We start from the raw sequence: 24,750 nt of genomic DNA on the forward strand, positions 1-24,750 counted from the left end.
TGGAAACCGGCGTCCGGAGACGTCCGGTTACAGCTAGTTTTTTACTTCAATACGGTTGCCACTGCTTGAAATTCAATTAAATTTAAATTGAGTATTGCCTGTTACTTGTGCTATATCTACCAAGTGTTACACAGATTTTCACAGAACTATGCTCTGACCTAACCAGATTTTTATTACATTGGTAGGGGTCACCACCAACTCAAATAAATAACCAATTTCTGAAATGTATAAACCCTTTTTTCTCGTAGTCCACCAACACAAAGGTATGTCCTGCTATTCTTGTGACAGCCCACTTCATCAATCCATGTAGACGTTTGCTGAGTAACCTCATTTGGTCCAGTCTCCACTGTCAACTATTATTCCTCAGTGTCTAGCCTTTATTGTAATAGGTTACACTAGTATCTTGTTTACATGTTTTATTTATCACTGACATTCAGATTCCATCCAGGTAATATAAATGAAACACCCTAATCCACAAATGCATCACAAGTGCCATTTCTGAGATTCTCATTAATTGCTGTGTAACTATTTAAAAAGACTCTGTATATTTTGTATCACCTCTTTACTACCATCACAGACTGTACATTTACTTTGTTATGGTATACCTCCTCATTGCATCCAGCATGTTGTTTCTTGGCATTTATTTAATGTAATCAACCCAAATATCTTTATGCTGCTTGGGATGTGGCAGTGTCTGGTAGCTCTCTTTGTAAATATTATATTGGGCAAAATCTTTGATCTGTGATGCCACATGTGGGATCACCTTCCTAACCTAGCTCATCACTATTCTATGTTTCATTCACTGTTTAAGTAGGATTAAAATCTCGGTGAATGCTGGACACATCTTCAAATTATCAACGGATGCTGCTTGACCTACATTCGCCCAAAGTCTTCTGCACTACTTTATTCCAAAATAATGCTACAAGTGGGACTCTCATCATTAAGGCCCTCATTCTGACCCTGGCGGTCTTTGACCGCCAGGGCGGAGGACCGCGGGAGCACCGCCGACAAGCCGGCGGTGCTTCAATGGGGATTCCGACCGCGGCGGTAAAGCCGCGGTCGGACCGGCACCACTGGCGGGGTCCCGCCAGTGTACCGCGGCCCCATTGAATCCTCCGCGGCGGCGCAGCTTGCTGCACCGCCGCGGGGATTCTGACCACCCCTACCGCCATCCAGATCCCGGCGGTCGGACCGCCGAGATCCGGATGGCGGTAGGGGGGGTCGCGGGGCCCCTGGGGGCCCCTGCAGTGCCCATGCCACTGGCATGGGCATTGCAGGGGCCCCCGTAAGAGGGCCCCTACATGTATTTCACTGTCTGCTGCGCAGACAGTGAAATACGCGACGGGTGCAACTGCACCCGTCGCACAGCTTCCACTCCGCCGGCTCGATTCCGAGCCGGCTTCATCGTGGAAGCCTCTTTCCCGCTGGGCTGGCTGGCGGTCTGAACGAGACCGCCCGCCAGCCCAGCGGGAAAGTCAGAATTACCGCCGCGGTCTTTCGACCGCGGAACGGTAACCTGACGGCGGGACTTTGGCGGGCGGCCTCCGCCGCCCGCCAAGGTCAGAATGAGGGCCTAAGTGTATACATTCCCCATCGGTGCAGGTGCCATTTGGTCACTTTACTTTATTATGTATTTTGGACTACATTGTGTGTTTATACATTGCAAGGCTGTGCTTGTTTGTGCTTTCTATATTCAGGCCGGTCTGCCAATTAGCTTTAGCCTTTTATGATGTTCTCCCCTTGCTTCCTGCAGAAGAAGTATAGGATAGTAATCATGCTTGGTGTCTCCTGGCTGTCAACAACTACTTGAGAAGTGCAGCACCTTTTTGAGATTCACCATAAGCTCTCACCTATCCAATATCCACCCTGGATCTCTTCTCTCCAAAAACGATAGCAAAGTTGTTTAAGTAATGTAGAGTAATGTCTATGATTTATAAGTGCTGTGTTCACGCATGTTCTCTACATATCAGAGTGATCGCTGCAGGGTGCTATACCTTGAGTGTCTCTCCACCCCCTGAGTACACGTTGGTTTCCAGCCTGCCGTCTAATCTAGGCATTGCAGGGAATTAGAAAAACACATTGTTGCTTCTATTTTAGGACACGTGTTTTTCTGCAACCCAGTGTGCCATGCGTTGTCATTAGGTAAATTAAAAAAAGAACCTGTATCAATTGTGGACATTCAGAACTACTGGACAAATGTTGAATAGGGCCCTGGGGGGCCTTCAGGTACTCCTACTGGGAAGCTATTTTGCAGGGATTAAAAATAAAGTAGGAAACTGATTATGGTATCTGATCTCCCCTTTCGTAATGGCTGGCTAGCACAGGTATACAAAATTTTATCACAATTCAATATCTCACGGTGTGGTGCAGGGGACCGAGGAGTCGTGCTCATCCTGGAGAAGTCCCACACACTCCAGGCACCGCTGTTTGCTATAAAAGACCCAGAATTCACCTGGTATCATGGTTACCTAAAGTACGGGCCAAAGATTGCCCATCAACCCACAAATATCACTTGGAGAAACACCAAGTTGGGAGGGTGGTCCTCTAAGTGAACTCATGGAGGTGCAAAAGCAGTGTTCCCAGCTCCCAATGGGTTGTTCCCATATTATCAAATGTTCTCTGTTGCCGATATCCAAAGGGCTGCTCCATAATTGTATAAACAGTGTGTTTACTTCAAAAACTCCCAGTGATGAACTACATTTGTTAAGACATTTAACAGCCCTGTCACACCCACGTGGAATGTTCTAGAAATGGTCACACGAGATTTAGAAATCTCGGCGGCCATCTTAACGAAGGATGGTATAAATACCATTCACTAGAGCACCACGCTTTGCTGATCAAGAAACTTGCTGACATTTCTGCAAACCCTTTTTTACCGCTGTCCGTGGCCCATCACAGCACTGACCATGTGAGCCAACTTCAACTGTGACAAAGAGTCACCGATCAATAAGCACAGCGATTTAACAAGTCCAGAATGTGTATGGAGTAATGAGGCTACTGCCTAGATATCCAAAACACACAGCTGTCAGAAGGAATCTGACAGCCAGAGAAGAGAAAACTGTACCACACTTTGCTAGGCAATCGAATGCTCAAACACTGAAAATGCCTCAGCTTACCTGGATTAAGTAAAGCCAGCGACAACTCCCCAGCGGCTCTTCACGGTTCGACAACCACTTCAGAGCTTCTCTTCCGACTGGATAAAACAACCTGAAGGAGAGAAGAAAGGAGTTAAGTGCTATTTATACTTACCACAATTCCTAGCATGCGTGCATGACTAAAATAACAAAATTAGACTTAAAACCAAAGGCACATTTGATGTTACGCTAAGTTTCAATATTTCATAGTACCTCAAGTCTGCAATTGCATTTAGTTAAGGTAATGGCAAACTAACCACAAGTAACCCAACATCGCGTTGGGGCTCTAACGCACAGCGGACCAAGGAAGACGATTTACTTAAAACTGTTGATTGCCTTTAAGGCTCTGAACTGAGGTAATCACCAGAAAGGCCCCACAGAAAACCAGCACAGGTGAATCACACACTTGTGCCAACCTGTCACTCTCCAAGGAACTAGACTGCTTATTTGATGCACCAGCGGCGCAGGGGGCTTGTAAATAAGAAGCCCCTAGGTGTATCCATAAAGACTGCATGAGACTTGGTGAGCAATGAGCTCTTGGACAAGGCGTTCATTTACCAGGAGTAAATGCAAGTTATGAGACGGGGTAACTAAGCAAGCACTGTACTGTTGAATAACCTTCTGAGGTCCTTTGTACATGTTTTAAGCTGTCCCTTTTTATGCAGATTCACAAGACCACCCACTTCCGCAGTAAAGAGAAGGCACAGTGAGGTTGAGCCGCAACTCAACTACCATTTGAACCTCAATTGGCTGTTATTTGTTATATTGTCCCAATCCCCTATTCCCTTCGGTGCTCCTCTGTAGAAAAGTTGTTGCCCCTCTGGCACCAGTGGTCTATTCCTCATGATGTAACACAGAGGACATGACGTCACGAGAATCAGACCATTGGGGCATTATATTCCTCCCAAAACATCAAACAGTTTCAAACAAACCGGTCATGCAAACCCACAATAACTTATCAATTTGTATATGGAATTATCTATTTTTCTAAAATGAACAGTGATCAGCAGAAAGGAGCTATTTGTTGCAACATGTTTATTTTTTGCACATGAGAAGTAATTTGAGCAAAGATAGCATCTCTGCAGTTTTCAATCTCATTACATTAAACTGATTCTATTATTTTTTTTAAACAATTTTCTAACTGTTTTTGGTGTCTTTATTTGTTTCTCCGCATATTTCCCTTTTATTCTTCATGGATGCAACCAAAATATCTCTTCCATATGAATAAGTAAGACATCAAGAAGTTTAAGTAGTTTAGGGGAACAGTGGTGGTGTGACCATGTATCACAAGGAGTAAAATATCCTCTGCTGCACACTAAAGGAACTTGGCCTTTGGCCTCACTCCTATATATGGTCATAGAACTCCTAGGTGACTTGCAATATCCTTATAGTGTATCCAGTTCTCAAGTGATGGGTTGAGAACTGTCTTATAGTAAAAAACAGTTCTGCAGGAAAGAGCGAGCAAAATGCCCCTTTCGACAGACCTGACAGAGGAGGCAGTATTGAAGCTGAGCAGCGAAGTCCATGTAGCCGCGAAACAGATATCCAGGACAGGCACTACACGTGCTAATAAAGTGGTAGCAGCTTTGGCCCTGGTGGAATGAGCCTGCAAGCTTTCTGAGAGTTGCTTTTTTGCCAGTGTATAGCAGACTTTTTATGCCAAGAACAATCGTTCCACTTTTGCACTGCTTTTCCCTTCTTTGATCTGGAAAACTCTACAAGGAGCTGATCATCCACTCGATGATTCATGGTATGATCGATGTATTAATTCAGTGCTCTTTTAAGGTCTAATTGAGGTAGTCTCCATTCCTCTCTTCCTTCTGAAAGGGATGGGGAGGCGTGGCTAAGCTGGCGACCAAGATGGCCGCGTGGCATTAGAGCTCCGATGGATAGGATCCCACAAGCCCGGAGTCGGAGAATCACGGCCGCTGTATGCCAGCAGTGTGACTGGTGTGGTAGCGGCAAAGTCTGGAGGGGTGGCGGCACCATTGGAGTGGATGCTGGGGCCCGTGGAGCTTTGAACCCATGACGCACCCCAGCTTCGTGCCTTGGAGACCCAGCAGCGACAGGTGCTGCGGGTGGGTCTAAGGCACAGGCAGGCCGAGCCACGCGATGCGGCTCGAATAACAAAGCTTGCCAGCCGCCCGCCCCTATTCTTCTGTGGTGATGACCTACTGGGGGCTGGCCGGGCTCCACTGTTGGCCTGCAGATCCTGCTGTGGGACGCAGACGACATTAAGGTGAGAACAGGGGCCTGCGCTGGCTCAGGACCTGCAGTGCCCTGTACAACAGCCTCGCGCTCCTGAGGCCTCGCAGTGGTAGGGGCTGTGGGCAGACATGGGGCGTGGCCCAATACCTACTGCTGGCTGCCTCCCCCTCCCCTGTCCGCTGTCCTTTGACACTGGATACCTGGGGGCAGACTGAGGAGGCGGCTCTACGAGGAGGAGACCCTGTGGACACTCTGCAACTTTGTGGCTGTGACTGGCAAGGTGGGAATGAGATACTTGGCTCTTGAGCAACGGGCCCGGTGCTAGAGTGTTGGCTGGTGAAGCCTCCTTACACCCTATATAGATAATGAGCAAAGGAGATCCCAAGCAGCGGAAGCTTGCGTTTGACAAGCGGACAAGCAGAAACAGACGCCTCAACTTACTGTGCCCACCATGTCTGAGATGGGGGCTTGCTCTGACGGAGACACCCAGCACTAATGCAATACTGATGGAGTTGCGCGCCGTCTTCAGGGCCATCAGCGCTAGGTTTGACACCATAGCCAGCTGCTTTAATCAGTTGGGGGAGCGTCTTGACAGAGGAACGAATCTCCAAGACGGAGGACTCCACCGCCAAAATGACCAAGAGGTTGGAAGTACTGAAGACCCGACCACACTCAGTCGCCATAAAAAATTAGGATTTGGACGTGCAGGGCAGACGCAATAATCTGCCTGGAGTCCCTGCGCGTGCGATTTGTGGCACACCTTCTAAACTACAGAGATCGTGACACAGCACTCCGCTTAGCTCACGAAAAGTCTCCCCTGCAATATCAAGGAGCCACAATCTCTATCCAGACTTTACAATAGCGGTACAGGAGGCCAGGCAGAAGTTTCAAGATGCTAAGACGTCTCTTTGTGACCTGGGTCTCTGATACAGGATGCTATATCCGGCCAGACTCCATGTCGATGTCCAGGGCAAGACGCGTTTCTTTGATAAGCCAGCGGAGGTTCTTGAATTCTGTAAACATACTCCAAGAAGAGCCTGTGATCGGCTCACTCATCGTCTCAGCAGTCCCTGAACCGTACCCTGGGGGCGTCCAGTCAGGATCTGTTCTTAGAGACTTGAATGCTGTCTGCTCTTGGTGGGGCTGCTGCTTGGACGGTGGTGGGGCCCGCTGGTACAGTGTGTGTTATGAGCCTGTGCTTGCCGGTCTCTCTCCCGCATCCTCCCCAGTCTTTGGGGGCACCGTGAAGACCGGCCGGAGCCTTGGACTCCTTAATAATGCTTGCAGTGCTTGACATACCTTTGCAATAGGGGGTCCACCCTCGGAAGCGTTGTCACCCCCTCCATGGTTGATACCACATTGTTTGTGGTAATGGGGTTGTTTTGTTTATATTTCACTAAGGGGGTTGCTTGGCAACGTCTGCCAGGTGAGGGCAGGGGGGGAGGTCGAGGGTCGGTTGGGATGTAAGTAATGTTGCCACTGTTAGTTTGTTTTACTGTGTGCGCCCGGGGAGAGATGCGCACCCAATTACCTCAAATCAATGACTGCTACACAGTCTATAGGGCGACCGATTTTAAATATAACATTTCTGTCCTGGAATATTAGAGGTTTAAATAATCCATGCAAAGGGAAGCAAGTCTTATAATATTTAACCAGACATGGCACACAGATAGTCATTCTGCAAGAAACTCATTTAACACTCACTTCTAGCGCTACATTTGCTAAACAATGGGGCCCTCACAGATGTTCCTCTAATTACAGTTCCTACTCCTGAGGGGTCTGCATATTAATCCATAAAACTTTACCATCCCATCACCAACACACTATTACTGACCCGCAGGCCAGATATATTTTGGTGTGTGGCATGTTGGCCGGTTGCAGGATCACCCTACTCAATACATATGCTCCCAATGTAGACAACCCAGAGTTTTTCTCTTCACTCCTGACGCACATGGGCTGGGAGCCTACAGGCCACCTGATACTGGGAGGCAACTTTAAACTACTTCAGGATAGAGGCTTGGACACCACCTCCTTACATCCAGCGAATAAATCCCAATCTTTGGAAGTGCTATGCGGTATATGCCATACACACTCCTTGCGGGACCCTTAGCAGATTTCGCCCTGTGCCACATTAACCTATACATTCTACTCTGCACCTCATGACACCTGGTCCTGCAAAGATTTCTGGCTTTTGTCACCACAGACCATGTCCTGGCTTCATTCTGTCACCCATCTTGCTCATACTCTTTCTGACAACTCCCCAGTTCGACTTGGTCTATGCATTCCTTGACGGACTGTTTTGGGCGCCCATGGCGGTGCCCCGCTATGGCCCTACTGGATAAAGTGTTTTGTTCGGACCTCCGCACTACTATTATAGAATATTTTACCATAACGCGGCCTCTGTCACATCTAAAGCTACGCTATGGGAGGCGTTTAAGGCCTACATAAGGGCGATCATCCTCGATAAGCACTCAGGTGTTTTGCAAACTATCTACTGGGAACTTAGCCGTACCGAAGCTGCACTGGCAGAGGCGGACAGTAGGACGGCCTCACAGCACACGGGGCGGATCTGCTTGCCCAAGCTAAATTTCTGGGCACATTTCGGGAATTGGCGGAACATGAGGCCAACTTCTTGGGTAAATATGCTAGGGCGTGTCGATACAGCGAGGGTGAGAGGCATGGCCGCACACTGGCATACCTCTTGCACCCCCGTAGATCACCCTCTTGTATCACTGAGTTACAGGGGCCATGTGGCACGAAGACCTCCGTTCCATCTGGAGTACAGACAATACTATTTGATTACTATAAGCAACTTTACACCACTCGCGTACAGAAACACTCCCCTGAGATGCAGCAGTATCTGGAGGAGGTGGCCTTGGTGTGGCTGAGCACGCCACAACAGCAGTATCTAAGCAAGCCTTTCACGTCCGAGGAGATTATGCTGGCCATTGACTCATTGAATGGTTCTAAGGCGCCAGGCACGGACGGATTTAAGGGTATCTTTTATAAAGCATATGAGTACCTCCTGGCCCCCCATCTTATGGATATGTACCAGAAGGCCATAGACGTGGGAGTACTCCCACCTACGTTACGGGAGGCTGTGGCCACGTTGCTGTTAAAACCGGACAAGGACCCTACCCTCTGTGGTTCATACTGCCTGTTGTCCCTCCCGAATTTTGACAACAACATTTCTGGCGAAGATGGTGGCTATCCGACTGTCCCTATTGCTGGAGAGATATTCTCACCAGCTCAATGTGGATTCGTGTCCCATAGGCCCACATCACTGAACTTGCATACAGTGTTTACATCCCTTCATAGAGGCTCCCTCAAGATACTTGCTGCGGTTGCCTTATTAGATGCAGAGAAGACTTTTGGACCCGTATTTATACTTTTTTTGCGCCGCATTTGCGTCGTTTTTTTACGCAAAAACGGCGCAAACTTGCAAATTGCCATTGTATTTTGAGGGTTTGCGCCGTTTTGCGTAAAAAAGCGGCGCAAATGCGGCGCTAAAAAAAGTATAAATACGGGCCTTGATTCTTCAATGTTGCCCTTTATAGAGGACACTCTCCGAAAGCTCGGTATGTCCCGCGGCTTGATAATGGTGCTGTATTCCTCTCCTAATGTGCAGATCTGGGTAAACGGTACACTGTGACAGGCCTTCCCCAGGGGAACTCGGCAGGGGTGCTTTCTCTCGCCCCTTCTTTTCACAATTGCGATAGACCCTTTGGTACGTCACCCATTGCAATTCAAGACTGGACCTTTGTTATTCTCCTTATATGAGGATGATATCCTCTTGTTTCTACGTCACCAGTTTGAGCCCGGTGATGGCGAGATAGCTCAATTTGGTGATTTCTCCGGCTTGCGAATTAATTGGCATATGTTCGAGCTGTTTCCCCTCATGAAGGTGACTACCTCAGTGCGCTGCGAGTTCCGCCTCTCCTGGCGTGAGGACCAGCTTAAGTATCTGGGCATCCATATACATCAGGAGAAGGAGCATATATTTAGATTAAATTATGGACCAGCAGTGGAAAGACTAAACATGCACATGGACCGCTGGATCCGCCTCCCCTTGTCAATGGCCAGTCACATTGCATTAATTAAAATGGTGGTACCCCTGCTGTTTTTATATCTCTTTATTAACATACCAATCCCCCTAACCAACACATTCTTTACTACACTATAGGCCTCATTGACATGGTTGATCTGGGCTGGGAGGCACCCCCATGTGCGTTTGGAGGTACTGACACTTCCTTATGAGTGGGGGGTTTTGGGATCCCCCATTTTCAGTTATACTGTCTAGCCGCCCAATGCCACTACACATACTGTTGGTACCACCCGGATGCCCGGCTACCATATACAATACCAGAATAGGACTCTGTAATCCCTATTCAACCACAGTCACTGTTATCGCTTGGCCATCCATTCAACCACACGGACATCCAGCCGCTGTCCACAACGTGCTGGGCATGGCGTCCAATGGCTCGCCTTCTGTGCTGTAACTTGCTATATTCAGCTGCGCTCCCCCTAGGCAATAATCCATGGCTCCCCTTTACGACGGAGAAGCTGGTGCAGCAAACGCTTTGCTCTCTTCAGCTTACTACTATGAATGACGTCTTCCCTCAAGATCATATATTCACGCGCATTGGAGGACAGTCGTTTTGAATCTGCCACATACATGGATCATTTTGGGGGTCATTCTAACCCTGGCGGTTGGTGATAAAGCGGCGGCCAACCCGCCAACAGGTAGGCGGTCCAAAAAATGGAATTCTGACCCTGGCGGGAACCGCCAACACAGCCCGCCACATTAACACTCCGACCTCCACGGCGGGACCGACAAACAGCGCGGCGGTCACCGCCAACAGGCAGGCGGCAGACAATGTACCGCCCACCCTATCACAACTCACCAATCCGCCACCTTTTCCGGGGCGGGAGCCACGCCGATAAAAACACGGCGGAAACAGACTACGAACGGGAAAACGCTTACCTATACACACTCCACGAGGAAGGAGGACAGCATGGAGCCCGAATTACACATCCTACCGGCTATTGTCTACCTGCTCATCTACCAGGAGTACGAACGCCGGCGCAGACGACAACGGTGAGTACTGCACCTACGACACAGGGGAGGGGGGAGGAGGAAAACTTACGGGCACACACATACGCAATACACCCACCCCCCCAACCCACCCCCCCAATACCTACACACCAATGCAGAGCAACAAGTCAGAGTGACACCCCCCAAACCCCCCGGCAGAATGCAAAGACATAATTCAAATGAAGTTTAAAATGTATGTATAAAATAGGTTCATTTAAGTCATGGTAAATATGCCATATGAAATATACAAAAGAAATAATGAACATAGTGCAAAGTATAAACATAGTCAATAAGTCCTGCACAGTCCGTTCAATATCCATAGTCCGTGGGCCAATGTGTACAAACACATGGGCAAAGCCCACACAGGAGACCGGAAACCATTGGAGATAACACTGCTGGGGCATCAGATGAGAAAACAACAGGCACCTCAGGGGGAAGGGAAAGGGGGGCACCTCAGCCACATGAGTCCACGACGCCAGATCCACGAGGGGCCTCCATGCCCACTGTACCATCCTGGGGAGTGCAAAGCCACAGTCCATCAGATGGATAACCGACTCCACTGGTATTGGAGGAGGCATGGTGCCCAGAGTGCTTTGTGAACACCTGCTCGACACAGAACCAGCACTGTCAATGGACCAGCGGTGCTTGAGACGGCGGTGCCCAGCGGAGCGGTGCTTGAGATGAAGGGCCCAGCGGAGCGGTGCTTGAGATGAAGGGCCCAGCGGAGCGGTGCTTGACAGGAAGGGCCCAGCGGAGCGGTGCTTGAGATGAAGGGCCCAGCGGAGCGGTGCTTGAGATGAAGGGCCCAGCGGAGCGGTGCTTGACAGGAAGGGCCCAGCGGAGCGGTGCTTGAGATGAAGGGCCCAGCGGAGCGGTGCTTGAGATGAAGGGCCCAGCGGAGCGGTGCTTGAGATGAAGGGCCCAGCGGAGCGGTGCTTGAGATGAAGGGCCCAGCGGAGCGGTGCTTGAGATGAAGGGCCCAGCAGAGCGGTGCTTGACAGGAAGGGCCCAGCGGAGCGGTGCTTGAGATGAAGGGCCCAGCGGAGCGGTGCTTGAGATGAAGGGCCCAGCGGAGCGGTGCTTGAGATGAAGGGCCCAGCGGAGCGGTGCTTCACAGGAAGGGCCCAGCGGAGCGGTGCTTGAGATGAAGGGCCCAGCGGAGCGGTGCTTGACAGGAAGGGCCCAGCGGAGCGGTGCTTAACAGGAAGGGCCCAGCGGAGCGGTTCTTGAGACGGCGGGGCCCTGTTCAGCGGTGCTCTTCACGGCGGGGCCCTGTTCAGCGGTGCCTGTCTTGGCGGGGCCCTGTTCAGCGGTGCTCCTCACGGCGGGGCCCTGTTCAGCGGTGCTCCTCACGGCGGGGCCCTGTTCAGCGGTGCTCTTCACGGCGGGGCCCTGTTCAGCGGTGCCTGTCTTGGCGGGGCCCTCTTCAGCGGTGCTTCTCACGGCGGGGCCCTGTTCAGCGGTGCCTGTCTTGGCGGGGCCCTCTTCAGCGGTGCTTGTCCTGTCTTTCAAGGGAGCCAGACCTGGCCAAGACTCCCCGCTTAGTCGCCCTCCGACCTTGTGGTAGCGGGGCCCTCCTGTGATGGAGTCTTGTGACCGTGGGTGTCGTCCGTCACACCCGGTATGGGGCTGGTGGGGCCCTCCTGGTGCGCTCGGCTGCTGCATGTCTTCTCCGCCCTGCTGCCCTTGCCCTCCTTCACTGCAGCTCTCAGGCCCTTGCCTCCCTTAGATGATGTGGCAGGTGACATGGCAAGGCCACTCTCCGTGGTGGCAGCCGTCTCAGGCTTTTCGCGCCGGCCCTTAAGTTTTCTTGTCCTCTTCCCAGGGGGTGGGCTGGCTGTCCCCTTGCTGCTGGCCGATGTTCCTTCCCTAGGAGCTGGTGGACTCCAGTAGCCCTGCACTATGGTGATACTAGATGCAGGGCTGGTGGTGGCTGAGGTGCTCTTTGGACTCTTACCAGATGGAGGGGGTGGGTCAGGTGATGCAAAGAGGTTAATTTTGGAGAGGAAAAGTTTTTTAGGAGCAATGGGAACGGTAGGTGCAGTGGGTATGGGAGTGGAGGAAGAGGATGTGGTTGTAGGAGAGTCAAGTGTGCTGTCTTTGGGTGCAGGTGCTTGGGCTGGAGGCTGTCGTGAGGTGGATGGGTGTTGGGTGGGTGTCTGCCTGCGTTAGTGTGGTTTGGAAGAGGGGGTGACAGACACAGTGGGAGAGGACACAGGGGACGTGTAAATGTCAGTGGGGGTGGTGACTGCACGTGTGCTGACTGTAATGGAGGGTGTGCTGGTGATGGAAGTACTGGCTGATGGTGGTGTGCATGCAGGTGTGAGTGGAGACGTCACAGGGAGGGAGGAGGGAGACGAGGAGGAGGGGGACACAGAGGTGGTAGTGACTGTTGGCATGTCTGCATCTGGATGTTGTTTGTGTGAATGCTTGTGGGATCTGTGGTGCTTATGTCTAGATGAGTTGCCCTTGGGTGTTGAGGTGTGTGCAGGCTGGTCTGATGGTGTGGATGGGATAGGCTGAGGAACAGGAGACTGGGACTGGGTGGAGGGAGTTAGAAGAGGGTGGCTGGAGACAGGGACAATGGCTGCCGTCAGTGCTGAGGCCGGAGCGTTGAACGATCGCTGATGGGCAGCCTGACCCGAATGAATGCCCTCCAGGTATGCATTGCTCAGATGCACCTCCCTTTCCACCCCCTGGATGGCATTCAAAAGGGAAGACTGCCCAACAATGAGCGTCCGGAGGAGGTCAATGACCTCCTCACTGAGGGCAGCAGGGGTAACTGGGGCAGGGCCTGAGGTGCCTGGGGCGAAGGAGATGCCCGCCTTGGTGTGCGAGCGGGCACGGGGCGAACGCTGAGGGGCTGCTTGGAGGGCGGAGCTGGTGCGCTGGGTGGCGGCTGTACCTGTAGTTGCGGTGGGCACGGATGTTGCCGCCACCGCAAGGGAGCTCCCTTCCGAGGACGTGTCGGTGTCGCTGACGTCTCCACGGGTCCCCGTTGTGGAGCTCCCCTCACTGCTGAACTCGGAGTCCGTTGCATGGCCCTCCGGGGCCATGTGAGATGCTGCTCCCTCGTGCGCCGATGCCACTTCTCCTCCGCCTGATGATGGTAATGCACACATGCACAGGAAGAAAAAGAAAATGGGTGGGGGGGAAAAATGAAGACAGGTTGAGTGCATGCATTGGCAACACCGTTGGCGGAGAGGACAGACACAGAAGCCCCCTGAACTACGCTGCGCAATCGGGGTACACTACTCCGTTCTTGTGACTAGGCCTACAGGTCTATGGACGACAAATGCACACATGGGTGATGCAGGACCATGGATAGCTGTACTTGGCATCCTACAGAGGTGGGGGGCGGGGGTACAGGGCCATGGCTAACGGAGGGGACTAGCCTACAGAAAGCGCCCTGGCCTTGAGTTACCCACAGCCCTCCTCCCCCACCCAGACACCTCCACTGCGCGCAAAGATAGCAGAATGTGCTGATAATCACCCGCTTGTGTCTGCTGTGATGTCCTCACGCGCCCATCCAAATTGGGGTAGGCCACCGCCAGGATCCGGGACATCAGGGGGGTCAATTGGCGGCTGGCACCCCTCCTACGTTGGGAGGCCATCCCCAGCAGAGACTCGGCGGTCTTTCTGGTCCCGCGGCGGATGTCCTCCCACCTCTTTCGGCAGTGGGTGCTCCGTCTGTTGTGGACCCCCAGGGCCCGGACGCCAAATGTCGACCTTCTGGTGGGCGCTGACCTATTTGACATGTACAGGGTGGGAAAGGAAATATCATCACTTTTCAGCATGGTAGATGTGAGTGGCCCCCCCTCCCCAACCTTGCCATGTGGCACATGTTCCCATCTGTCGTGCGTTGCACTCCTCATTCGCTCCCCTCCCCACCATCTTACATACACCCCACTCAACACAGGCATAGCCCATTCAGCGTGCACCCTGTGTACTAACCTGTTGGTCTGGAGGACCGTAGAGTAGCGCATACTGGGGGAGGACCCCATCAACAAGTTTCTCCAATTCTTCGGAAGTGAAGGCAGGGGCCCTTTCCCCAGTCGCAGCAGCCATTGTATCTCCCAGACCGAGGTCACAGCAGCACTTGCAGTATAGGTCCTCTCCTGTGGATGATCAGGTCTCGAGTGATTAATCAGATAGAAAATGGCGGTCACGCCCGCGGCGGTGCGTACCGCGGCGGTGCGTACCGCGACCGCCGGCGCACATCGTCATTGGCTCCTGAGACCCATAGGGTTCAATGTTAACCAATGCTGCTTTGCGCCGCGGTCTTCGACCGCCTACCGCCACGGTGTGCCACGCCAACGCAGTGACCTCACATCCCACTGTCACACTTCACAGGTCAGGTAGCCGCCATTTCAAGGGCCCACATGACATGATTTCTACTGCGTCACACAGGCCTAGGCCTTGCATTGCCACTCATACAAGCCGTTCCATGCATAGCGATTCGTGTACTGTGCAAGCTGTGTGAACAAACCTGTGGGTTGCTTGACTCTGTGCTCCATGTTGTCCTTCCTAGGCACTGTCCGCTGGGACTTGGGGGGAGAAGGATGAATCCTCCTGTGTACCGACCGCTGGTGGACCTGTCGACAATGGAAGAACGACATATCATACTTACATACCGGCTTGACAGAGCAACTATACATGAACTATGTGCCCAGCTGGAGCCAGACCTGATGTCCCCCATTCGCCAACCCACAGGGATTCCCCCTCTGGTGCAGGTTCTCCATTTTTTGGCAAGTGGGTCGTTTTAGACAACAGTGGCCATATCATCTGGGATGTCTCAGCCTATGTTTTCAAAGGTTTTGTCCAGAGTGTTGTCTGCCCTGATGAAATACATGCGGAGATACATTATTTTCCCTGAGGTGGGTGAATTGGCTACAGTGAAGGGTGATTTCTATGCCCTTGGACATATCCCCAACATCATTGGGGCCATTGATAGGACCCATGTGGCTTTGGTTCCCCCCAAAGACAGTGAGCAGGTGTACCGAAACAGAAAAAGTTATCATTCGATGATACAGATGAAACAGGTGGTCTGTTTGGCTGACCAGTACATCTCCCATGTAAATGCCAAGTTCCCTGGGTCAGTGCATGACGCGTATGTCATGCGAAATAGCAGCATCCCTTATGTGATGGAACAGCTACAGAGACACCGTGTGTGGCTAATTGGTGACTCTGGTTACCCCAACCTGTCGTGGCTACTGACCCCAGTGAGGAATCCCAGGACAAGGGCAGAGGAACGCTACAATGAGGCCCATGGGCGAACTAGAAGGATCATAGAAAGGACCTTCGGGGTCCTGAAGGCCAGGTTTAGGTGCCTGCATATGACAGGGGGATCCCTCATGTACTCACCAAAGAAGGTGTGCCAGATCATCGTGGCCTGCTGTATGCTTCACAATCTTGCATTGCGACGCCAGGTGCCTTTTCTGCAGGAGGATGGTCCAGATGGTGGTGTTGTTGCAGCTGTGGAGCCTGTGGAGAGTGAAGAAGAGGAAGACGACGGGGACGACACGGACAACAGGGATACAGTCATACAACAATACTTTCAGTAGCACACAGGTAAGAAACAGCCACCCCAATTTACATTTACTTGAGGCCTCATGCGTCTCCACTGTCTGTGTTCCCCCAGTTCCTGTTAACTGATTTGTGATTTTCCCTTCCCTTTTCAGAGCTGTATGACCCACTGCCTGACTTCAGCTTTGTTTGCCCATGGACTAAAGCTTATTGAAATTGGTATGTTGTCATCACAAAGTAACTGGACATTATTGAACCGTTATGTGTAATACATTTGTTAAGAATACAAGCAGACTCCTGTTTATTTAAGTGGAATAAGTGATTTATTTAAAGTGCTAGATATAGGTAAATGATTGGGAAGCGGGGATGGGTGGGGGTGGAGTAATGTCCATGGCAGAGTCCAGTTCTCAGTCGCACAGGTGCATTGTCCATATGCCTGTGGAAGGATGGAGCAGGGGCAGTTCGAGGTTGGACAGGGTGACAATGTGGGACAGTGGGATGACATCAGGGGGTATCTTAGGCTGGCGGGGGTCTTGCAATCCTACTCTGTCTTCTTGTGAGATCTCAGGTTCCGCTTGCGGGGTGGTTCTTCTTCTGCAGGAGGTGGGGTTCTGGTGGCCTGTCGTTGTGTGGGGGCCTCCTGTCCACTGGCGCCGGCGGAGGTGGTAGGCTGTTCCTGGCCTGGGGTAGTGACAGAGGCCCTTTGGGGTGCCACATGGTCCCGCAATGTGGTGACGATCTGGGTAAGGGCCAGGACGATGGTCCCCATTGCGGAACCGATGTTCCTCAGTTCCTCCCTGAACCCCATGTACCGTTCCTCCTGCAGTTCCTGGATCTCCTGGAACCGGGCCAGTACCGTCGCCATCGTCTCCTGGGAGCGGTGGTATGCTCCCATAATGGTGGAGAGGGCCTCTTGGAGAGTCGGTTCCCCGGGCCTGTCCCCCCCCTGTCGCACAGCAGCCCTCCCAGTTCCCCTGTGTCCCTGGGCCTCTGTCCCCTGGCCGGTGTGCCCACTACCACTGCCCCCAGGTCCCTGTTGTTGTTGGGGTGGTGGGTCAACCTGGGTGCCCTGTAGTGGTGGACACACCGCTGATTGACGTGCCCTGGAGACAGAGGCATGGGCCCGCTGGGTGGGAGCTGTGCTGGTGTTCCCAGAGGGGGTTGGGTCTGGTGTAGCCTGTGGCTGTCTGTGGGGAACCGACTGTCCAGAGGTCCCCGATGGGCCGGGCTGGTCGTCTGGCTCCAGGGAGACAGAGCTGCTGTCATCGCTGGGGGCCTCTTCTGGGGGTGGGATGGACATCTCTGGACCCTCCGTGGCGGTGTGGTGGCGTTCGGGTCCTGCAGGGGTATAAAGGTATGGTTATTGCTTCTGTGTGTGGGATTTCGTGTGATGGGTGGGTGTCCGTGTACCCATGTGCAGGCATTTCCTTGTGGGGGCTTTTGTGAGGGTGGCTTGTGGGGGTGATGTGTGTGTGCAGTGGGCATGCTTTGGTGATGGGTGTCCATGCTTTGGGGTCGCATGCAGGGCTTGGTGTTGGGATGGGTGGGTTGTGATGGTGAGGCTTTTGCTAGGGGTTGGTGTGATGGGGGAGGGGGTGAGGGTGGGGGTATGATTTGGCATTCAGGTGGGGTGGGGGTGGGAAGCAGTAGTGAAGATTTGCCTTACCAGAGTCCATCCCTCCGCCTACTCCAGCGAGGCCCTCAGGATGCAGGATGTGCAAGACTTCCTCCTTCCACGCGGTAAATTCTGGGGGAGTAGGTGGGGGTCCGCCGCCAGTCTTCTGCACCGCTATGTTGTGCCTTGATACCATGGAACGCACCTTCCCCCGTAGGTCGTTCCATCTCTTCCTGATGTCCTCCCGATTGCGTGGATGCTGTCCCACCGCGTTGACCCTGTCCACTATCCTTTGCCATAGCTCCATCTTCCTGGCAATTGTGGTGTGCTGCACCTGTGCCCGAAGAGCTGGGGCTCTACACAGACTATTTCCTCCACCATGACCCTGAGTTCGGCGTCACTGAACCTGGGGTGTCTTTGGGGTGCCATGGGGTGGTGTGGTTGAGGTGTGGGGTGGCGTTTGTGGTGATGAGTGTGGTGCGTGTGGTGGTGTGTGGTGTTTGGTGCGTGGATTCTGTGTGGGTGATGGTGTTGTGTGCCTCTGTGTTGTGGGATTCTCTATTCTGTGCTCTGTCTCTAGCCTTCGTCAATGATTTCGGGTGGTAGGGGCTTGTGGGTGATGTGGGTGTGTGTTTTATATTGTGTTGGGTGTGTGGGAGTGGTGTTAGTATGTGTATCAGGTGTGTGTATTTCGAAGTGACCAATGTGGCTGAGTTTTCTATGGGTGTGTGTATTTTGACCGCGGCGTTGTGTACCGCCAATGGAATACCGCGTTTGAAAGACCGCCGCGTGGATTTGTGGGTCGGAATGGTATGGGCGTATTTCTGTTGGCGTGACGGTGGAGGTTTGGTCAGCGCCATTTTTTCGCTGACCTTTGGTGTGGCGGATTATTGAGGATGTCGGGTTTTCGGCGGTTTGGCAGTTGCAGGTCAGAATGACCGTGGTGGTTTACCGCGGCCGCGGCGGTGTTATGGCAGTCTTCTGACCGGCGGTAAGCGCCTTTTACCGCCGAGGTCAGAATGACCCCCTTTGTTCTCTGACATTTGCAGAGTACACTGCAGACGCTTTTACCTACTTACACAGTAGCACCCCCGGATTTCTCACTTCTCATATTAATCATAACAGCATACTCCAGCGCTGGCTTGGTTTCCAAACTGTACCGTGCATCCCTTGAGCTTCTCCCTTTTCAGGACGAGAGGGTGCGGCAGACCTGGGAGGCGGACCTGGGACATCAGCTGTCCGATAAGAAATTATGGGGGTCATTCTGACCCCGGCGGTCAGAGACCGCCGGGGCCAGGGTCGGCGGGTGCACCGCAGACAGACCGGTGGTGCCCCGCAGGGCATTCTGACCGCGGCGGTTCGGCCGCGGTCAGATGCGGAAAACCGGCGGTCTCCCGCCGGTTTTCCGCTGCCCTTGTGAATCCTCCATGGCGGCGGAGCGCGCTCCGCCGCCATGGGGATTCTGACACCCCCTACCGCCATCCTGTTCCTGGCGGGTCTCCCGCCAGGAACAGGATGGCGGTAGGGGGTGCCGCGGGGCCCCTGGGGGCCCCTGCAGTGCCCATGCCAATGGCATGGGCACTGCAGGGGCCCCCGTAAGAGGGCCCCACTTTGTATTTCAGTGTCTGCTATGCAGACACTGAAATACGCGACGGGTGCCACTGCACCCGTCGCACCTTCACACTCCGCCAGCTCAATTCTGAGCCGGCGTCCTAGTGGGAAGGCCGTTTTGCACTGGGCTGGCGGGCGGCCTTTTGGCGGTCGCCCGCCAGCCCAGTGCAAAATCCAAAATACTCTCAGCGGTCTTGCGACCGCGGAGCGGTATTTTGGAGGGGGGAACTCTGGCGGGCGGCCTCCGCCGCCCGCCAGGGTGAGAATCACCCCCATATGATTGTTGTTCTCAGACACGCATGGTGTCTTTAAATCATAGGCATAAACTAGTACATTATACATTTCTTCGTAGAATCTTTGTGACCCCCAGTGCCTTGGCAAAACTAGACCCCTCCCGATCCTCGGTATGCCTGAAGATTTAAACAGAAAATGCAGACTTTGCTAATCTAACATGGACATGTGGCGGGTGGAGGAATATTGGAGATTTTTTTTTCTATTCTGTCGTCTGTGATGGGTACCGTTGTTGCCCCAGATCCCCTGACAACATTGATGGGATATGTTGAGAACATTGCTAAACCGCTCTGACGCTTCACAGCCATAACTCTCCTCCTGCCAAGGCGGGAGATAGCTTTACATTGGGGGTCCGGGGCCCTGCCCATGGTGCAGGCGTGACTCCGGAGCCTCATATACTTTGACACAACCAGCAAGATATATGCCTCTTTACAACCCCTGACTTCATGCCCAAAAGACATCTGGCAGCCTTTGAGGGACTAATTTTCAACCCCGGATGACTCCGGGATGCACAGCGATCCTGCCCCTGAGCACCCTGCAGCCCATGGTGTGCAGATGTCTGGAACTGACACATCGCACATGATTGACTCTTTGACCTCTCAGTGAAAATAGTGCAAAATATAGGTCATCCTCCTATAACCTATATGCTACTGCCCTTTATTTGCTACACTTCTTGTAGGAGCTCAATATGTGTATATGTCCCAAACTGCAATTGTAGAGCACAACAGAAGGTACGTGTGTTTGTCCCTGCTAGGTGCACAGCCCGTTATTTTTGTACTTTTTCCTTTTTTGGTTTGAAATTCAATAAAAAGAAATTAAAAAAAAAGAGGGATGGGATGAAGGGTGATAGCAGATCCAACATAAAAAGGAGTGACTACTTTGGGCAGAAATAAAGCCCAGGTCTTGAGAACCAGCTTGTCAGGTAGATTTACACAGAGAGCCTGAAGTTCACTCATAGGTCTAGCTGATGTTATGGCAATTAAAAAGGCTATCTTTAAGGACAGAAGTCAAAAAAGACAACTATGCAGCAGTTCAATAGGGATACACATCAAGAAAGTGAGGATTAAATTCAAGTCCCACTGGGGCATCACAACTGGTTTTGGTGGCAACAAATAAAACCTCACCCTAACAGATAGTTCTAATAATGAAGGCTGATCCAGAAACAACCAAAAGGCCAAAAGATCCTCCTGAAGTAGTAGCTCAATCTGAGGACAGATACTCATGCCCATGAGTTCTGGATATCACAATCTCCAGACCCAGTGTGGTGCCACTAGGATGACTTGGGCTCAATGGTTTGTTATCTTCTTTAGGACTTGGGGCAGGAGAGGCAGTGACGGAAAGGTATATAGAAGTCCAGAACGCCAATCTAGACTCTCCCAATTGCTTGAAGACAGCCTGTGCTACTTCTGTGTGCAGTTGCTATTCGTGATTCGTTAGGCCCCCGTCCTTCTTCACCACAAGGAAGTAGCAGGAGTAAGACCCACTTCTCACTTCCAAGGCATGAACTATTTCTATGGCTCCTTTGGTCAAAAGGCCCTGCATTTCCAGCTGTAAAACGATTAGATGGTCCTGCACAGCCACCCAGAAGTCGGTGGAAGGTGTGGTGGGGTAGAAAGGAATGGAAAGGCATAGCCCTGATCGACAACTTGGAGGCCCAACTTGTCTGTCATTATGGCTTGTGACTCTTGGAGGAAATATCAGATCCTTCCTCTAACAGGGTGGCTGTCTGCTGGGAAGGACACACTAAATCAGTTTTGCGGTTGCAGCTGCTAGAGGGGCAAGAGGCTGGGCTGCACATAATCCCTGCTGTACTCATTGTCTTTAGGAGCCATGGACCCAACCAGGAAAGGGTTGAAAAGCCTGTTGTCCTGAAGGAGGAGTCTGGCATTGATGGAGATCAAAATTGTTGGTGGAATTGACTTGTGGAAGCAGAAAGGCCCTAGGAACATGCTGTGGCTCTGCTCTCCTTAAAATACTCCATGGCCGAGCCTGCTTTATCACCAAAAAAAGGGATCAGTCAAAATGCTTGTCCCTTAAAGATACTTGGACATCCCTGAAGAAGTCAGTGGACCTCATCCAGTAATGGTACAGCAGGCCCACACTGGAATCCACGGCACATCCTGGACAATCTGTTGTATCCAGTCCTCAGTATCACAAATTTTGCCACATTGATGTCTGAAGGTCTTCCGGAACAGCCGTCAAAACATGAGCCACTGTATCCCAAAGGGAATGGTAGTAACAGCCGAGGAGACAACTGGCACTGACTGATCTCAGAGCGAGGCTTGTGGAGGAGAACATTGAATTGCCAAAGGCTCCTATTCTTTGATTCATGATTAGGAAGAGTGTTAGGGAAGGCATCAGTTTTCACTTCCATGGTGTGCAAGTGCAAATCTAACAACTTGGCTGCTCTTCACATCATAACAGTGTAAAATGGAGTTTCCTCCTTAGAAGGACCCTGGGGAGGCAAATACCACTATTGGGGGAAGTGGTAAGCCCATTAGAATCCTGAAGCTCTTCATACCTGTTTTTTTCATCATAATGGGAAACATAATCGTCCCCATCATCATAGTTATTGTTTTCAAAATCTGTGCCTAAAAGATTATGTAAACTCTGGGTTCTCATGTGATAAGGGCAAGGTATCATACTCAGAGGCAACTTGACTCAGGACAACTTCAGGAACAGAAACTGAACCTTCCTTTTGACTTGACTGATCCAGCATGGAACATTCTTGTGCTTTACGACAAAGAGTTGGTGTTTAGTTCCAGCTTGGCCTTTGGACTAATCTGAGAATAGTCTCCATGGGCCTGGGAATCGTTGTACAGCCCCAGATACCACAAGCAGACCAGGGTCCATCCCAGATATCTGTTTGCGACAGTTCTTGCAGGGTTTGAACCCTGCAACTTTAGGAGCTAACATTTCCCTTGCACACTCTATACATTTCTCCCAAAAAGTGTAATCAAATGCCACGGTGAAGCTCTGAATCCACACTTGGAACCATGGAAAGAAAGGAACTGACGTCACCATGCATGGGTGGTGCTAATATGGCGGCACACAGGAGAACTTCTCTAAAATTGTAATTGTAATTGCATTTATAGAGAGCTTACTACACCTGACATAATGTTAAAGCACTTTGAGCCATGGTGCTCCAGAATACAAGATTAGTGGTTAGTCCAGTATATTTGGTTATTGTTGGCTATTGGGATTAATCTTGTGTGCCTAAGCAAACCATTCCATGCAATCACTCCAGTTTCTTTGTAGGGATTAAACCATTAGGAGATATTTGTGATCACTAGTTGGGGGAGGTGATATGTGAAACATGGTTCGTGGGTATTAATAGATCGGTGCAAGGACATTTCTTATTGTTAGATTGAGGGGTCTGATTTTCAGAGGAAGGACAATGTTTGTGATCTTGTAAATGAGTTGTGGGCAATTTGCAGAAATTTTATAATAGCAAATATGCATGTGACAGAGTAGATTGTGCTCAGATAGAGGAGGCATTCAGAGGATGAAAGGGAAGGAGAGGTCCATTTGAAAGAAAAAAGTGAAAATTAAACACTTTAAGTTTAGTCTTTTAATGCCAGATTTTAGGATATTTTTGAGATAGCATGTAATTTGAGGATGCAAGACTGTAGAAAGAAATAACATCATTTGCAAATGAAGGTAGTGCTAGCACTAAATCAAGCTAACAATATGTCCGCTCCTACTCCAGACCACCGCTTCAGGCAGATTAGTTGATCAGCTCAAGGGTTGGAAATGAAAAGCAATGGCAGGATGCATATTCAGGAAGATACTGAGCATTAGGCAGCACTCAAGGAAGCAGTAACCTAAATATTATAGCTGTGTGCGAAAATACAGGGGTAAGTAATGTACGCGATTCTGCAGATGCAGGAGTGAATGTCTTCTGAAGTTCAGTCTCCAGTTTGTCTCACAGTACTAATCAGAAAGCAGAGTGGGATCCATTTTGATGCTATTTGTGTGTATTTGCTCAAGATGGAAGGCAAGGACAGCTACGCAGACAGTGGAAGTATTTTGCTTGCATTTCAGTAGCTAGAGGGTGGAATGCAGACAGAGGTTTGTGGAGGACAGTGACAGGACTTCCTTTTCAATTATAGTGAATACTTTTATTAGTAAAGGGCTGCTTTTTAGACTTCCTAAAGCATTTCCTTTTGGTAGAGATTAGGGACCAGACTGCAGATTCTGTTTTGTAGGTAGAAAGGCATCTTTTAGGTGAGTAAAGCCTTTTGTCTTTCTTCATCGCACTTATAGTGCAGAAACCTCACACCTCTTTGCACCTCTGTTGTGGGTGCTACAGACTGGAGAATACCCTACTGTGACAGGCATCACTGCACAAAGGCTGTGTCTGAAGAGCAGCCCGCAAAGGACATTTAAATGTGTATTTGCTTAAGCATGGGACATGGTAGATTCAAAGTGGCTGATTTTGCTCAATACACATTGGGCTCATGCAGGGTTATGATCCTGTTGAAAAAAAACTCCCATTCCACCTAACACACACGTGGAAAGATACAACTGGCTGCTACAGTGCACTCCTAGGTGAGATGGAGGGGGAATAAATCCTGCTGGTTAATGTATATGCCCCTCTGGGGTTACAACTAGAGACACTAAGAAAGGTGGGCGGAGTGCTGATCGAAGCCGGCCCAGATTTAGTTCTGTTGGGGAGAGACTTCAATTTGGTAATGGACACTACCTTGGACCAGGGAAGCGAGAAAAAGGAGGGGGACTCCACGAGAGGGAAACTAGCTGGTTTTACCCACGCATTGGGCCTATGCGACACATGGAGATCTTTACATCCCCGTGAGAGAGTTTACTCCTATTATTCAGGGGCACATAACATGCATTCTAGGATAGACTACATTTTCACCATGGGGGATACGTCTTCTAGGTGCCGGTCACTGGAATATTGGGCAAGAGGTATTAGTGACCATTCTCCGATGGTGGTGACAATTGACAACAAGACCCCAAAACCGAGAGGGCAATGGCGAATGGAAACGTGGCACCTCGCTAATAGTAAGGAGGTCCAGCACCTCGACACAGAAACCAAACATTTTTTTGCAGAAAACCAGTTCTCTGTATAATGTCCAATGACAACATGGGAGGCCTATAAAGCAACGATACAAGGGGTTATTATTAGCAGGGAAATAGGGGACAGACGGAGAGGACGAGAATGGCTGACTAGCTTAGAAGAGGAACTAAAAAGCCTAGAAAGAGAATACATGCACAGCTTATTACTCTTGCGGAAAGATGCCATGGAA

The 24,750-nt window shown here is 51.1% G+C and overlaps 1 long non-coding RNA gene across 2 annotated transcripts in view; it reads left to right on the forward strand.

The window, feature by feature from the left end:
• The window catches only part of LOC138286562 (uncharacterized), a 220,674-nt gene that overhangs the window by 87,302 nt on the left and 108,622 nt on the right, over nucleotides 1-24,750 (forward strand). The window lies entirely within an intron of this gene.

The sequence above is a fragment of the Pleurodeles waltl genome, chromosome 3_2 (assembly GCF_031143425.1).
Source record: "Pleurodeles waltl isolate 20211129_DDA chromosome 3_2, aPleWal1.hap1.20221129, whole genome shotgun sequence".
Classification (NCBI taxonomy): domain Eukaryota; kingdom Metazoa; phylum Chordata; class Amphibia; order Caudata; family Salamandridae; genus Pleurodeles; species Pleurodeles waltl.